Consider the following 17,784-nt stretch of genomic DNA (forward strand, 5'->3'; position numbering starts at 1 on the left):
TATATTAAAAGAGATCTAGAATATTAAAAGAGGAAATATCTTTCCATTTGGCTTTAATAAATCCAGTCCTGTATCCTGTTACATGATGTTTAATACACATGTATTTGTATATATGCACACATTATTCTAAACTGTATGCTGAACGATGATTTTTCCTCAATTCCAAGCCTCTAATCCACCACACTGCTGCCTTGCCAGAAGCTTACTTTAAAAATAACCCCAGGGAATCAGATGGTTATATTTAAAAACAAAGCTCTTAATTAAAGTATAAATGAGGCTACTGCAGTAGACTATTTTTTTATTTTGGTAATCAAATCAGCGCTTCCAGGTGCAATCATTGTCTCTGAAGACTTTTGATAATTACCATGCAAGGCATTTTGCTAGCCCCTGAAGCCACCTAACTTCAGCATTTTGCAATGTTTTTCAGCCGTATCAATTTAGAGTCACTAATCCTAGCAAGATTAAGCTTTGCCTTTATCGTCTGTATCTGCCCTGATTTAATACTGACTATACATTGTCTTCTAGTGATCATACTAAGAAGTAAAAACACTGTTTACAGTAACTATACCTTTACCAAACTTCAGATTAACTGATTTCCTTTCCCTCTTCCAATCCACATTCTGTTTCATCCAAATAGTCACCAGTATTTTACAAACTCACTGCAGGGTCAAGTGTGTTTATTGACTTCATCAGCATTAATTTACACCAAAGCCAATATAAATGTGAAGGTCCAGGCACCTTTAAATTCCACTTAAAAAATGTGTATGCAAATCACCCATTTAATTCTGAACTTGAAAATGGGAAAACATCTCACAGGAGACTGTAATTGTTTATATACAGGATTAAACAAAAGCCACTGGAAAGAATTAATAAGACAAAGAAAAATAAGTTGTCCTTCCTGGTATTACATGTTGTTTATCAGTAGATGAAGTTACATTAGTTGATTTCTAGTCTAGACTACAGAACTGATGTGTTGTATAGTTTTATGAAATCTTGCAAAATATGCTATATTAAAACATACATATTTAAATAAAGAGCCTGATGCAGCAGAGATCTGAAGCTCAACCTTAAAGTTAAAAGGATGTTCCTGTGTATTAGTAGATTAGGTGCAGTAAGGTCCAGGTTCTAACTCTCCACATAGTAAGACCAAGAAAAAAAAAAGCATCCCAGTCAAACATGTGAGTGCATGAGATAACATTACAAGATAAGCTACAAATGCTTAGAAGGAGTGCCCAGTAATCTGTCTGAATGTAATTATATGTCCTGCTAGTGCCAATTGTGTTACATGTTAATCACCTCTTAGCGCACAGGTAATTTTAATCTGTGTCAAAACCAACACTAAGGATTTATATTTTAGGCCTGTAAGGGGTGAATAAAGCTTTAGTTTATGCCCCTTGCCATACTCAGAATAAAATCCTAGAATACGTTTATAAGGTATTACAAGAAACACCTTATAAATGTATTCTAGGATTTCAAAGAACCTAGAATTTAAAGACCCTTTAAGTTCTTTCACAGTGTGTAGACATGGAACCACTTGGTCTGTGCTAGCCACACCACAAAAAGTAAATATACAGGGACAAGCTATAGACAGTCTTTCAGCCTTGAGAATATCTGTATTACTGATCTGACAGCTCCCTTGTAATTTATTGGGATTTAATATGTTTGTACAAGTAGCAGCCAGTAACTCTGAGTTTATTGAACTAGTCCACGTATATTTTAGGAGAGGACAATGTTTATTCCCTATTTACAGCAGTGTGGGTTTGCATTGAGTCACCTGCAGGCTTGCAGCAAGACAAAGCCTACAGGGGAATATGACAGATAAGCACATACCCTTTCTGCTTTAGCTTTCCTCACTGTCTTTCCCTACAGGCCTTCTTTTTTAATGGCCTTCTTTCCAAAAAGGTTTTTGAAAAGCCTCAAGGAATAGCATCAAAGTAAATGTTAAACACATTATCAGTGGAGCTGGGAGGGTGGAGAAGAAAGTGGTGCTAACCAGTCTGAGGATGAAGAGAGCAGGGCAGTGGAATGAAAGAGCTGGCGTATGGTGGATCAGCAGCAGAAAGGATGCTGAGAAGGGATCAGTGTTGCAGCAGAGGCAGGAGCAGGTTATTCATTTTCTGGCTGCATGAGCGTTCACTATGTTTGCTATAATTCAGCAGGCAAAAGGCAAAAAGTGCTTGATGTTTTCTTCATTATGAAAGAGAAGGAAAATTCAGCTTTCTCACATAAATAAAGGTAAATGTTGAATTTTTATGTCCTGTTTTACTGATTTCTTGCTAAGTTAGAATTGTGTGAGATTTTATGGGTCGAGGAAACATGATACATAGCAACAGAATATTTTTTAGAAATAATTAAAAGCCTGGTCAAATACACAAAATATGATAGAAAGGTACCTGTGCATGCCACCAGCCTAGGTACCTGCTGGGCAGTTCAAATGCCCACTGCAGAAGTGGTATTTTTTAGCACTCTCTGGCATGTCGTGAAAAGGGCAGAAGTTCAGGGACAGCTCCTAATGAAATGAACAGAGCAGGTTTTAGTTGTCCTTTAGTTGTCCTTCTCTTAAGTACAGCTCCCCACTGCTCCAAGACGGCAAGATCAGGTGGCTCTGCTCCAGGAGTACATGTATACAGGTACATCTCCTGTGGGATTGCATCCCTGCTAGGGGTCAGAACACCTGTAGAAATTATCCTGCAGAAGTCTCATTTAGAGGGAACTGGGGATGATGCATGAGCACAGGCTCAGAGATCTCTGCAGCAGGCTCTGCTCTCTTTGAATTCAGGGTGCTTGATGGGGATTGCTGTGACAGTCAGTTCATTATCTCATGGTAGCATGGGAAGGGTGCTGGTTTCTTCCATGGCCAAATTTAAAATAACTTTGGTTTCCAATTCTAGTGCTGACCTGTACTCTAAATAACTTTGCTGGTCAAACAGGATGTAATGAAAATTCCTGATGCCAGAAGCAGTTTGACTAGGAGCACCTTAACCCAAGAAATTTGATCTCAACCCCAGGCTATTTCTGGTGTGGGAAGGAAGAATTAGATAAAATAGCAAGGACATTAAAGCTTCCTAGCTTTAATGTTTCACCTCTTCCACTGACAGTCCCTAAGAATACATTAAGAGTATAATTTAGTACAGTTTCCAACGCCCGTGTGTCACCAGGTAGGTAAGCATCATTACCTCTAGTGCAGCTGAAACAGAGAAGTTAATTGACTTTCTGTAAGGTCATGCAGCAAATCAATGTCAGAAAAAGGATTAGACTCAACGTCTTTGGTTGGAGAGGCAGATGTCTAATCCACTAGACCATGAAGGCCTCTGCCCAGGCAACTGACTTAACTCCTAAATCTCATTTTACTCCTGTGTTAATTATGTCGGTGTTACCTAGCTCACAGGGTTGCCCTGAAGATGAATTAGTTAATTGCTGTTAATTGGTGCTTTGACAATATTGAATTCTGTAAGGTGGAGTCTATTTATGACAACTGTCTCTTGAAGACACAGTGCCTGAGTACCTGGAGTTACCAGATCTTGTATCATGGAATGGACAAATACATTAAGCACCTAGTAGTCACTCAGCAGCAAACCCACCCCCACCCCCTGCTATTTTTAGAGTAAGTAGAGAATTTAATGAATATTCTGAAAATAATGAGTTCCCCAAGCTCATGAGCACAGGAAAAGGAGGACCTGTGTTGATTCCTGATGAATTTTAATCGGCCATGAAGATGGCCAAGGTTGATTGCTGTTGATCAACAAGCGAGCTTTCCAGCTATTGGTAAGGGAACAATTTGTAGTGTCTGGAGATAGTAGCTAACGTAGTTTATGTACATCTTCCTTTTTAACACCTCAAACTAAGTCACAGTTTGACTTTTGATAAAGGAAAGTGCACAGGCTAGTTCTGTAGCAGGAGATATGCTCAAATTATTTTCCTCTAATAAGCATGGTGAAGTCAGAGTAATGAGGAGACAGTAACTTCACCAGTATCCCAGATTTTACTGCAACACTGAACATTAAGGCACTCACTGCTCACAAACTATCCATTTCTTCTAGCCACTTGGATTTTTTTTTTTTTTAAAAAGGCATTTTAATAAAAATTCTCTGATATTTTCTTAGAATGCAGAGGAGGCACTGAGGTGAAGGCACCTACAGGGTTTTTTCTTGATTTTGTACTTTCCCCAATTAGCATCTGCAAGAGCTGCAGCAAAACTGCAAGTATGGAGGGAGAACTTGAAAATAGTGTCCTTCTAAACAGACTTTAATTCTGGTTTAGTAAAATATGATAAATAATGTATTCAGCCTCTCAAAACCTCTGTGTAAAAGTCTTGTATAAGAATATAATTAAATGAATAATAAATAAAGAAAAATGTTAATTTTAAGAGACTTTGAAAAGTGGAAATGGCTCTTAGGAAGCTTTTCATAGGTTGCTCTCAGGAACAGCTGGAACTGCAGTCTCATATGTAGAGGCAGAGCTTTTCTGCTTCTTTTCCCTACAGCTGGACAGAAGAGGCTCCTTGAATTTATTCCTGAGAGCAGAGATGGTCAGCACAGCTCGTTGACTGCTGGGATGTATTAGCGCCTTCCTTGTGAAAAGACACGTGGAGAGAGCCAGGGCACACCTCTGTGAAATGCTGAGCAGCCAAGTTCAACAAGACTAAGTTGTGATTTTGCACTTTGAGGCAGAAGTCAGCTAATAGGGAATGGATAGGTTTGGTGGTGTTCTGCTCACTAACATAATATCTTCTGTTACATTTTCCAAGGTTTATCACTGCTTGCTTAGACACCTCCATTGCAATTACTAAAATAATATTGATATTGAATTACCAAAATAAGGTGAAGTTAGGTGAACACTAAAACTAAATATTTCTAAGACATTTGATGTATTTTTCTTCTCTCTCTTTCAACCCAACATTACCCTCAACTTCCAACCACCTCTTTAGTTAACACACTTTTCCCCTTATTTTTAGCTGTTTAGAAGCTAGAACTCCAGACACAATGAAAGACTTGCTTGTGGCAGCATCAAACAGGCAGTCTAGACAACTGTGTTGGACCATTGCTGTTGTTCTACTTAAGTATAGCTAGCTAGTAAAGCACAGACATCTAGCCTGAACTAATTTTCTGTAGAAGCCTTAGAATGAATGGAGGGGATAGACACCACATAATGATATTGCTGTTATTTGCCTTTATTTTCCTTGGACTCATGGACAGATGACTTGTCATGGGGCTGTGTTGTTTAAAAAAATTAAATCTTTTAATGCAGAATGAGCCCAGGGATTTAGCCCATATCAAAAGCCTTGTATTGACAGCAAAGCTCTAGGGAATGGATGGGATGGATCTGTGACAATTTCAGATAGAAAAATATGCTCCAGTTAGTTATCTAGAGTCCCTCTATGGCCATTGAAAGGAAAGAAGTACTTCTGCAGTGAGGTTCATTAGAATTACTTTTGATATATGCCTAAGGATGAGATGAATCATGTTTCAGAAGTTCCTATTTTTCTGCAGTGCTATCTCATGTAGGTAAGTGTATTATACCCTAGTCAGAGCAACTTAGAAGTCCATTTTTCTCTGCATTGCTAGCTCAGAAATACAAAACCATACTTTGTTCAGAAGAAACAGTCACTGCTGTAGATTAGTTAGGTGCTACATTATATTGGTGGTGAGCTTTTGTATCTCTCCTAATGACTATTTCAGCTATTTCTGCTGGAAGTCCCATTTTTTGAAAGTATCTCAATGAGACAGTTAGTAGGGCTTTTCAGTATAGAGAAAACCACTTCTTCAAGCATCTTGTATGAGCTGTGCTGTTTCTTCTGCATTGAGTGCAGTGGGTTAGAACAGACATTTAAGCCTTCTCACAGGTTTTGCATCGTAGCCTATGTATTTCTAGGTATAGCAATATAGCTTCTTTAATTCAGCATTTTGGGCAGTTAGGTCCCACAGTCAAGGTGGAGCAGTGCAGCCCAGAACATCTAAAGGGCAGGAAATTCATCCAGAATGGTGTGTAAAAGAAAAAACTGTAATATTCAAGTATTCTGGAGATGTAAGAAGATTTCTTAACAGGAATCTACTTAGAAATTAAAACACAGGGTTCTGGGTGTGGACCATGAGGCTTCTGCAGCAGCTGTTGTTGGAGGACCCGAGCCTGCATAACTTGCAAATGTATTGGACCATAACTTAACCACTGTCTGGTAGGTTTGCCATTGAAGTATACCTTCTAGTTTAACAAAAGAGAAAAGGGCTCCCTAAAATGATCAGTCAGTTTTTACTTCACCCATTGTAGGGACACATCTAGGACTTCCTTGAAAAGGCTGAAGAAACTGTAGTATATCCTTCAAGCACTTGCAGTAACTGTCTCTAACTTTTCAAAGGCTTTGTCATATATACAGGGTTACTGTATGTCTGCACTGACATAATGCTTAAAATACATTAAAATGGCAGCCCATGGCTGTGTGATGGCTTTCCTTTGGAACAGTGCCCAGCTCTGGGTCAGTCAGCTTCTACTTCTGGTCACCTGCTGCATAGAAGCCAGTGAGTTTTTCCCTCTTAGCTTCATAACAAAGTGAGAAAGGGAGGTCAGAAGGAACAGAAGCTGTTGCCTTCCTCACGTCTCGCAGCCAGCGCTGAGCCCAGGCTGCAAACTCTGCTGACGCGCAGTGGCCGAGGGCTTGGCTCCCTACCAGCTGAGAGCAGTGTCCATGCAGGCAGGATCATCCTTACCAAAGCCCCTTTCTTTGGATCGGCTGCCTGGGGGGTGCTGGCAGCAGCTTTTGTAGCAGCTGCAAGGAGCCCCTTGAGCAGCCAGCACTGAGAGGCTGCGCTCCGCCTGCCCTGGGAGCAGCCTCCTCCTCCTCCTGAGGTGGCTCACATTCTCAGGCTCTTTGGGGAAGAAAAGCTCAACTGGTGGTGGTTTTGAGCTCAAGGAAACAAAAGTTCAGGCGGGGGTAGGGGTTGGTGTGGAGGTACTCAGCAGTGGTGTTTTTGTCTCACGTGGAAGAGGTCTAGACAGGATTGTGGTGGAGCCGCGTGGAGATCCGGGGAGCTTTGCTAATGGTACAAACATCAGCACGCGTTTCCCACTTTGGAGATTACAGCCTAAACTTAAAGGCTGCACAACTGCCTGATTACAGGGAATCAATATAAGTTGTCAGCAATAGGAAACAACACGCAGAAGCTGTGCTTAATATGCTTCAGCTTTCAAATGGCCTTTGGGTGCAAACCTGCAAAGACATTGCTGGTCTCATCATGCCCCAGAAGGCAGTGCCAGGCTTGCGGTTGCCAGCCGTGGATCATGGGTCTATACCACTGGCAAATGGGATATTATTTGTAAATGTGACAAATGGGTAGATACTGCTCCACTGCTTTACACGCCAGCTTTTTAATGTCTCTTATTTTCTAAGGTGGCTGTTTCCATGGCTTGTAAGCATTTCATAAACATTTCTGGAATCATTCTCATGATCCCTGTGTGAGGTTGGTAGGTCTCTGCTGCCTGCATTTTGCAGGTGGGCATAAAGGAAGCAAAGAGCAATTACAGTCTCTTCTGTGCAAAGATAGAGTGGTTCATTACTTGCTTTTATTACCTCTGTCGTTATGGGTCCCTAGGTTCAATTAGAGCCTCCCAGTGCTACTGCAGTACATTAATGACAAAATTACTTGCCTAAGGTTTTTGGGGAAGGAAAAAAGCTGTAAGACACTGCTCAAACTTGGATTTCAGTTTCTAATCTGGCAGCTCCTTTATGACACCTCAGTCTCTGGTGGGCCAGGAAGTCCTCCACCTAAATTGCTGGAACCTCATTAGCTTCCTCTCCTGCACAGAGAGCCAAGCCAGTCCAAGCTGTTACCCAGTGCTGCTGCAGTCCCAGCCCAGCAAGCTTCTTCAAAGGAAACAGTTGTTTCATGTTGTCCCCCATGAAGAAATGAGAAGGAAAGAGAGCTGCCAAGAAGGGAAAGCCTGATAAGCCTTCTGTTTTTTTCCCCCTTCACCATCATTGCCACTGAAAGTCTCCTCACAGCCAGCCTGTGCTAAGAGCCAGCCATTTTGCTGAAAACATCCCAGAGCTAAATATGCCAGCAAAGCTGGGATTCCTCTCTCCTAAATTTATATTTTTGTAGGGTAAATATATACAGCTGAGCTGATTGCTCTCACCGTCTTAGGGGAGAGAAGTAGATATTTTTAGGTTCAGGTTAATCTCCTCCTAAAATAGGTCAGCTGATGGCTGTAAATAAGGAGATGTTTTATTTATGCACAGAGAAAATGAGATCGTGAGCCCCTTTGGATCTGGGTCTCCAGAGGGACTGGGAGGGGACAGTTCCCAAAGAGAGGATGTGTGCCTGAGTACTCCAGCAGAGAGCAGGTGGAATGGCAGTGCCCCTGGTCAGCAACAGCTTGCCTCAGAGGCTCCTTGTATCCATCACTGAGGCTGGGCACTTTGAACTGACAGCCTCAGGAGATTTTATCCCCTTCTCTGAAATACAGGGCTGCACTGTGCCCCAGAGCAGAGGTCTGTAATCCACCTTCGGAAGTTTAGATGACTGCACCTTTGGTGTAGGGAATAAGTTCTTGTGATTGCAATTTCAAGGCAGTATTAAAGTGTTTGAATAATAATATTTCAGCCTGCTCTCTCTGCATACCTATTGATTACACATTCACACAGTGTTATTAATGTAGCACTACTTCTGAGATTTGTAAATGTCTTCATTAAGGGATAGGATTCAGAAACAGAGGTATATATTTAGCTGTGCAAGTAGTTCCAATCACTCTCATCTGGTTTCAGGCCATACAGATTTATAAGTAAGGGTGTTTTGAATGGTAAGCTCAGCAGATACACTATGATGGTTGAGTCCCTGATGCCACGTAAATGGGTGAGAAGAATATCTGTAGATTACAGTGAGGTTACAGTTTCATTCTATGATGTTTCACGTGGCCAAAAATACCATGTTTGTGAAGGCACCCTCCACAACAAAATCAAGTGGCGTATTTTCTAAAATTTACTCTGCATGTCTCAAAAGAAACTGCAGTGACATTCCTGCAGAGCAGGTCATTTTAGCTTTGCTGATATTAAGTGGCACCTTGCAAAAGGAGGGGACCACTGCAATTAAAATTAAGCAAAGGTGCTTAATCTTTTTAAAGGTACTATGCAAAGTGAGTAATGGTATCTGCCATACTTTGGAGGATACTTTTGTTTGCCGTGCAAAAAGTAAATTAAATGTCTTAACATCATCCTCATAACCATACTGCTTTTCCTAATGAAGCAGCTAATATAAGTGCCTAATATTGTGGTTGTAAATTCAAAGTTCATTAAGTGTTAGTACAGCATTCAAATTGGCTGGCTGGTGTGGCATTACCACGTGCATGGCCTAGAAAGACCAATGTAAGGTCAGAAACATTCCTAGGACATTTAGCATTTAAAATATCATCCTAGGACATCCCACCGTTCTGTTTCTCTAGTTCTCTTACAGTGGATATTTATGCCAGGCATAAAGGGGAAAAAGAAAAGGATCAGAGGCTGGCACACCAGATTTTGACATGTTCCATATGAAAAGCAGTTGTGTAGCCACCATTAAATGTGATGTAAAATCAATTCTCAGATTAGTTCTAGACTGAGACAGCTGGCACTAAACCTGAAAATAAAGAAAGAAGTTGTGTTAAAACTACTGACCACGGTGAGAGGAAGAAACAGGAAGAGGCAAAAGAAGGAAGGCATGATGCTCCCTAACATCAGCTCTCAGATGAAAGTAGGAACGCTGGGGGGATGACCTGGTGCTGCTGGTGCCTTGGAGCACTGGATGTCACAGCACACCCTGTTCAGACACCTCTTTCAGTCAGTATGTGGCAGGTGTCCCACACCACAAGTGGCAGAGATCAGTTGTCTACACCTACATGCCTGTTTGCTGTTTGGCATGCTCCAGGCTGCACCATGGAAAAACATTCAATTTGCTGGGGTTTTTTTCTTCCTCCTTTTCTGAGTAGAGCCTTGAGAACCTGCAATCCCAAGACATACAGCTCAGTTCAGTGTGCCATGTCTGGTTTTTACTGCCTTTGTGTCAGATTTCACAGCAAGTAGTCACTCCCACTTGCAATCCCAGTGCTTGGGATATAGATGCTTCCCTCTTACTGCTCCCCCATGGTATGGGTGAGCACGATAGGGTAAGAAAGAACTGCTGTCACTGGTGATCATGATCATTCATGGGAGACATTCTGTGTTACTCTGCACAGCTCTGAGCTCTGGATTCTTCTTAAAGGCTGCCACAGCATCCTGTGAAGGTGCTATGCCTGACTGAATTCTTAGGACAACACTATTCATTATTATTTGTGTTACATCCATCATCAGTATGACTGTGATTTAGTGTACCAACTTGAAAACAGTCAATTTATTGTATTAAAGAAGTCAGCAGATTTGCCTATGCTAATCGTGAATCCAACCTCCAAAATCACAGTTGCTTTCAGTTTGGGTTTTTTCCTTTGCTTTATATTTTTGACCTCAAAATTGGGTCATGTTTAGACTTTTTTCCCATTAACTGGAACTTCTAAAATTACACAGGACCTTCCACCTGATTTCTTTCTTTGAAAAGCCAAAGAAAATGGCTTTTGCAAAACTATGTGTCTCAAAATGAATTTGACAGACATCTTCAGTTCTGTATGTTTCACCACCTTGTGGGTACAGTCTGTGCTTCCATTTCTTTTCCAAGCCAAGTGTCTATTCCCACCTTTTCCTGAGGTGACTTGTAAATCATATTCTGAAAGAGAATAATTTTGATCTAACTTAGAGCTTTATTTTTTTAGCAATGATCAGTAGAGTATATTAGTGTTGCTTAGTAATGAAGTCTCTTGAGACCTGTCTGGCACATTTTTCAGAACATCCTATACTATTCCCTGCAGAATGTGACAACAAGATCAGATAAAACTGTATCAGGAAAACATAGAGAATACTACGTATATTACCAAATTTTATTTTTGTTTTAATTTCAGGAAGGACAGAAATGAACATTTCAGTATGATCGGACTTCGTACTGCCTGTTTTACAGCCAGTGGTGCCCTATAATTTTTCATTAATATGCTCATGAGTTTCATCAGTTTTCATGTATAATTTCCTCTTGGATGTCCTCTATTGTCACAGACAATGATACTATGTAATTCCAAAAATGTTTCCTTCTGGGCATTTAATTTTTACTCACATCTGAAACCATTCTGAGTGCATGGCCAATATGAGTTTCCCAGTGCAAGAAGAATAGAGACTTTATGGAGAGAATCCTGTGCAGGGCCACAACAATCATTGAAGGGCTGGGGCATCTTTGCTGTGAGGGGAGACTGAGATCTTGGACTGTTCATAATGGAGAAGGGAAGTCTCAGAGGGTCCTAATACATCTGTATAAATTGCAGGGATTGGGGAATGAGAGATGAAGAAGAGGGAACTGGTGCTGCTCAGTAGTGCCCACTGGCAGAATAAGGGCCAGTGGTCATTAAAAAATATTACATTTCATCTAAACAGAAGAAAACATGCTTTTACTGTGGAAGTGGCTGAACAGGTTGTCAAGAGGGATTGACAGTTGGCCACAGAGATTTGAATATTTTGGAGATATTAAAAAACTGATTGGATATGGTGCTGGAAAAAATGCTTTTGGTGTCCCTGCTTGAGCAGGGTGTGGGACCATATGATCACTAGAGGTATCTACCAGTCCCTGCCATCCTGTGACTCTGTTTTACATGAATTTGTAGTCCAGTGTGTTTGTACACATTACACTTCTTGTCTGTGATGTATTCAAAATCATGCATGCTGTTTATTTGTATGCTGTAAACTCATGCCAGTTTAAATGATCAGTCTCAATTTTAATGATTTCAGGTCCCTAAAGTAATTGCCATAACCCTGAAATTCTCCCAAGGACATCAGAATTCATCACACTATTGCAAAGTCTTTATTTTAGGCTCTTAATCATTTAATATGTGAAGACATTTCTCTCAGTATTTGTATTCCTATTTTACATTCAAAAATTATTTTTATAAATAGCTATTTCCCCCAAGACCTAGACCATGCATATTAGTACCATGTCTTGTTATTTTTAAATGTATGTTTTTACTAGATTTGCTTTCCATTTGCCCTTCCTATAGAATGATCTCATTTGTACATTGAGTCGTTCTTACAAAGTCATTTTAATGGGAAAACTCCAATTATGGAGCTCAAATCTGGCCTGAGTCACATAGGCACAACTGTTGACAGATGCTTTGTAATGGGCTACAAAGTATTTGTGCACAAACCCCAAGAAATCCAGCCTGACTCTTAGAATTCAAGCTGGTACATGATGGCTTAGTAGCAGCGCTGTTTCGTAGCCTGCAGGAGTCTGAGAGGCTGTAAATCTGGATCACTAGTGAGTTATATAACAGCCTCTAAGTGAGTCAAATACATTAATGGTTAGATAAGATAGATATTTGTATGTGTATTCAGATTGTAATTAGAGTTTCTAAAAAAGCTGAAAATTTATGCACATCTTCCCCAATCAACAGGCTTTGGCAGGGATTAGCAATACTCCCAAGATTAGGCAGTCTGACAATCCTTGTGGCATGTACTAAAAGTCACGATAATAAAGGCTTAGAATGCAACTGCACAATTGGAATGAATAAAATAGAAAACAAACCAGAAGTAGTCTTTCTGCAATATCTCTTTAAGTTAATTCAGCATCCAACTAGCACAATTCTGAAAGTTCCAGCCATGGCTTGTGGATAAATGGTCTGTTTAATTGTGGAACGTACCTCAAGCATGCTGGGTGGGCATCCAAACATGCTGCACAGGCTGCCTTAACTTAAGTATGCAGACACTGCTTTATGCTTCCTGTGAGGTCTGTCAAAGGGTTTAGGGGGTGTTTTGGAGAGGGATTCTTTGTTTCTCAATTATTTTATGCCTTGTAATGCAGGAATGAAAATTTATTGGCAGATATCAGTGGTGATTTTTTTTTTTTATCAAGGATTGCAGCTTAAAAAAATAAGTCCTAGAAATATATCTGGGTCCCATAGACTCGAAGTTTGTGTTAATCCATCCACATTTAGGTTTATTTGGCTTAAGGTGCCAAGAAACAGTCTTCCCCACCACCACTTTTTTTTTCCTCCATGGAGTTTCTTTCAAATATGGAGGAGAGAGAAAAGCAAGGAGGAGAGTGTCTGTCAGAAGCCATCACTGCCCTGTGGTGGGAGGGCAGTGGCAGGAGAAAACTCCCTGCTTGTGAGCTGCTTTTTGAATGAAGGGAGGATTCTGCACTGCTCACACTGTTTCATTTGCAAACAGGGCTATCCTCAATGCCAAGGCAAATGTCTGGGACCCTCCAGGTCTTACCCACTTGCTGCTGTGCTTTGCTAGACTTTTTCTTAATGTAATTCCTCTCTCTCCCCTGCCCACTGTTCACTCGTATAAGAAAGACCATGTCTGGCTTTCCTTGCCAGCCATACAGGAGCAGGGAAAGTGTGGGAGAAGAGCAAGGACACCTTTACCATTTTTATATTGTGTGCTGTACGTTGGATGCTGGAATGTAGAAAAACAGATTTGCTTGTCAATAAATACATAAGTGAAGATATTATTTCTTTCATCATTCTGGTAGGTGATAAGCCTGCAGCCATTTATCAACTGTCCAGTAGAAATAAATGTCTGTTGTCATTTTCTCACATTTAATAACATTATACTTGTTTGTAATTTTAGCTGTTCATCTGAACTGCAGCCTTTTTTTTTTCCTTTTTCAAAGAAGTGAGCATAGAAGAGAAAGGATACTTTAATGAGACTTCATCCTTTCTTTGACAAGACAACAAAATGATTGTAAAGAACACAAGATTAATTATTTGGATTCAAAAATCCAGAAGACATGCACTTGCTTAAAGTAGAATAAACACCAAGCAGTCTCACTTGGATTTACAGTGGTTTTGAAGTTGAGTTTGCTTTTGCAAAACTATCAGCATCATTTTCTCAGCTTGCTATTCCAGAGCTGCAACTACATTTTGCTATCACCCTCTTGTAGACATCCCCACTCTATGTGTACCGTAAAGGAGATGATATATTTACATATTTCCTTTTGTTGGTACATCTTTCTCATATTTCTAAACAGCAAGACCTAAAGTTGTTCAGTGCTCCAGCAAGCAAGGCTAGAAGGCAACCTGTTGGAAGCTTTGCTTAAGTGGAAGAGTGTTTTTACAAAATTTGCTATGACAGTGAATAATAGTGTCTCCATTAGTACTTCTACCCTGATAGCAAAATAACATCCATCTCTACTGTACCCACAGTTTCAGCTTTCAATATGACCATGCCTGATTTTACTGCAGGGGTTATCAACCGGAGAGCTGGAGCTTCTGGTTGTCAGGTGTGAGGTAACTGGAGTTTGAGGCTTGAAGATATGGCATAAGGTTTGCAGCAGGAAGACAGCTACCTGCTAAAAGTACACAGGCTTATCCCTCTGGAGGTTTATCTAGATGACCAGAAAAGAGATGTTCAGCTGCCACACCAAGGAGCATGGGGTGGCTTTTTCCTGTCAGAACCTGATGTGTAATAAGGAAAGGAGGCACTAAGTCAGAAATCTTATATTAGAGTTTCTTAAAACACAAACCATGTTTTATTATATTTGCATGGAAGATAGATGAGGATCATATAATACATGTGATCCATCACAGTAGAATATATCTAGAGGTAAATTCATGCTATTCCTAATGTGGCAGACTTCTCCTGAGGAGGTCAAATCACTGCAGGTTGCATTGGTTTGGGTTGGGCTCCACAGGCACACATTTGTTATCCTCTTGTGTCTTCAAGGCGTGGCTATAACCATCCTGCCCCTGCACAAGTGTCTTTTCTAGATGAGCTATTCTCCCTTCTCCCATGGATACTCTGTTCCTGGCCTAGCAGTGACACAGCTCTCTGTCTTGTAGCCTCACAACAGATCCTGTGAGGAAGGACCTACAGACAAGAGTCTTCCTCCCAGGCAGGCACTGGCCTCATGCTGTGCTCTTGCCTGCCTGAATGCTCTCTCTTCTCACCAACTGGCCTGGGATTGGCACCCCCCTTCCCTGGCATGGTTTCAAAAGAAAACAGCATCATGAAGTAATGCTTAGGCATACCTGTGGGATCTTCAGTTTTGGCACCTGGTGGCCTCTCTCTGAGTTGCAGGGATTTTACAAGAGGAGCTGCTGGACTCCTGCAGCATAGGAGCCCCCAACTCTGTTCCACCACATGTGCTTTAGCACCCAGTAAAGGCTGCAATTCACAGCAGAGGTGTTGAATTATTTTTGGACTCCCCTGCCCTGCAGGCCAGACAGAGGAGAGAAGAAAAGCATCTGAAATCTTGTTAAAACTTAGAGGCTAAATTCTTGTGTGATTGCAATTTCAATGAATTTGGATACAGTACTCGCATTGGGAAGCATCTAGCCAGGATGAATTAATGTATATCATCATCAGAAAACAAAGAAAAACCCAATTATCCTGATTGCTGGGATCATTGCAGAGACAGGGAGGTGCTGAGCTGAGATACATCTAGATCATCCCAGAAAGAAAAAAAAATTAGTCCAGTGCTGTTGTTAGGAACTTCTTTTTTGCATAGGAAGTAGCATAGGTAAAAATAGAATTTTCTGACAATCCCAAAGCTACCTAAACATATCCCACATTCCCTGGGGATAATTGGCCCATGAACAACATATACCATATACCACCATTTAAAAAAATGAGGGCTTTCTGCATTACTTTTTTTAAATGGACCCATCTCCTCCCACTTGTCTTCTCCAGATGCAGCTTTGAAATTATTTACAGTTCATTGTGAACTTGTAATCATCTCAGAGATAGTAAAGTATCTCAGCTCTAAAGGGAAGGTGAAATTCCATGACTTTTTGTGATGCAAATATTTTGAAATAGGGAAGACATTTCTTCTTAGCCTTTCAAAGCAGATCATGACATATAATTACAGTAATTTTACTGCAGAGCTACAAATACAAGCATAAGGAAGGCATGTGGGCAGTCCTGCATGGCTAACAAAGGATAAAAAATTTGTAGATTCTCAACTTCCAAACCCAGGATCAGCCCTGGATACAGCAGCAACTATCAGATAAGTGACAAAAAATTATTTCAAATTATCAATATCTTTGTAGTGACAGTAGTTTGTAATTATTTTTTTTTCTCAGAAGGCTAGCCACCGTATAATTACCCATCTCCCAAGCAGTTAGGAAATTCTGCCCTGCTCTTCATCTGAATCTGCCTGGAACCATCTTTCAGGCACCTTTTGTGAGTAGTCCAAGAGATTCAGCCTGGTTTCAGATTTATGTGTGCAATTATCTATACTCAGAGCTTGAGCTACATCTCAGCTTTTTGTCAGTGAGCTGAATAAGCTGAGCTGCTTAAGTGTCAAATCATGACTTATTTTCCAGTCCATGGAGGTACTTGTAACCTTCTTTTGACCTCTCCCCTTCTCTGTCTTCATTATTTCTATGACTTTTCTGAGGTGTGGATGAAAAGCCATAAACAGTCAGAGCAAAGGTGTATTGAGCCTAGTGCCCTGCCTCCCACATCCGACATGGTAACACGAATAACAGTGCAAAGAAGGTGCTGCTTTCTTCCCTGCCACCTGGTCAAGCATTCAAGTGAAGTTCATAGTGCTACACATGTGCTCTTAGCTTGAACTGGGATTGCTTCCCATTTTCTGCCAGACATTCCTGGTTTTATGGATCCAGGGATCACCTTACCATATGTCTTGCCCTTGCAGTGCCTCAGAAGCTCATGCTGACCCACTGCCTATGACCCAATGCTTATGAATTTTTTTGTAAGTCCTCCATGGAGCTGCACCTTTCCAATACAGCTCACTTGCAAACAAAACATGCAGTCTGATGGAGTGAGTTAACATCCTTCAACCTAGCCTGTTGTCCTTTACTCTTAAGTCCCAATCTGGAAAGCCACCATGTGTTGTCTCCTGAATGAGGATGTCAGGTTTTTTTCCAGAAAGAAACATTCTGCCCTGACACCTTCCAAGTTCTGCCCTGCAGAAGATGAGATATTAATATTTGACTTCAGATCACTCCCAAGCTTACTTGCTTTTCACCTTCCATTTGGAGAGTAAGCCTTGCCTGATTTCCAGACATTTTAGTACAGTGTACTCTAGCCCACTGTAACATGCTTGCAGAAGTGTGACCTGAAAAATTTTGATGCTAGAGGAGTTCTAAAAAGTGGGAGAGCTACTTATATTAAATGAAATATAATTAAATTTAGAGCTGTCTCCTGGGGTTTTTGAGACCATCTGCAGAGAAGGCTTAAAATCTAAACCCAGCATTGACAGTCTGTAAAAGAAAACTGAGATTTCCTTATAATACCATGATCACTCTGGGTGTTGGAGCATTAAAAGTTACACCAGCATTATAGAGGAAGGAATGAGCTGGCACTACTGCAACCACATTTAATTCCTAGGACTTCTAAATGAACATGAGAGAAGTCACATACACATCTGCAGCTGTGCAGGTGTTTTCACACCATCACCCATTCTGCTATGCACAAACACCTACCCTCTCCTTGCAGCTCCCTGCCCCATTCCTGCTCTCCATGCATTCTCACCCCTGCATTCTGTGTCTGCTCTTCAGCATCACAGGCACAGGCAGGCACATTCCAGCTTCCTTTACCCACATGCAAGACTTCTGTGCCCTCACCCACACGTACGTATTCCAGTCAGTGCATACACACCAGACCCTGCACTTGCACAGGGCATCACTTAGAATTCTATCCTGGGGAAGGACAAGACAAGGAGGGTCCTTGCTGTCCTGGCATTCAAGGTGTCTGAGTCCTTTTGAGGGGGAACTTCAGCAAAA

The 17,784-nt window shown here is 41.0% G+C and overlaps 1 protein-coding gene across 1 annotated transcript in view; it reads left to right on the forward strand.

The window, feature by feature from the left end:
* GABRA5 (gamma-aminobutyric acid type A receptor subunit alpha5) overlaps window positions 1-17,784 on the forward strand; it is a 56,429-nt gene that overhangs the window by 28,374 nt on the left and 10,271 nt on the right. The window lies entirely within an intron of this gene.

Source organism: Agelaius phoeniceus, chromosome 2 (assembly GCF_051311805.1).
Source record: "Agelaius phoeniceus isolate bAgePho1 chromosome 2, bAgePho1.hap1, whole genome shotgun sequence".
NCBI classification, from domain to species: domain Eukaryota; kingdom Metazoa; phylum Chordata; class Aves; order Passeriformes; family Icteridae; genus Agelaius; species Agelaius phoeniceus.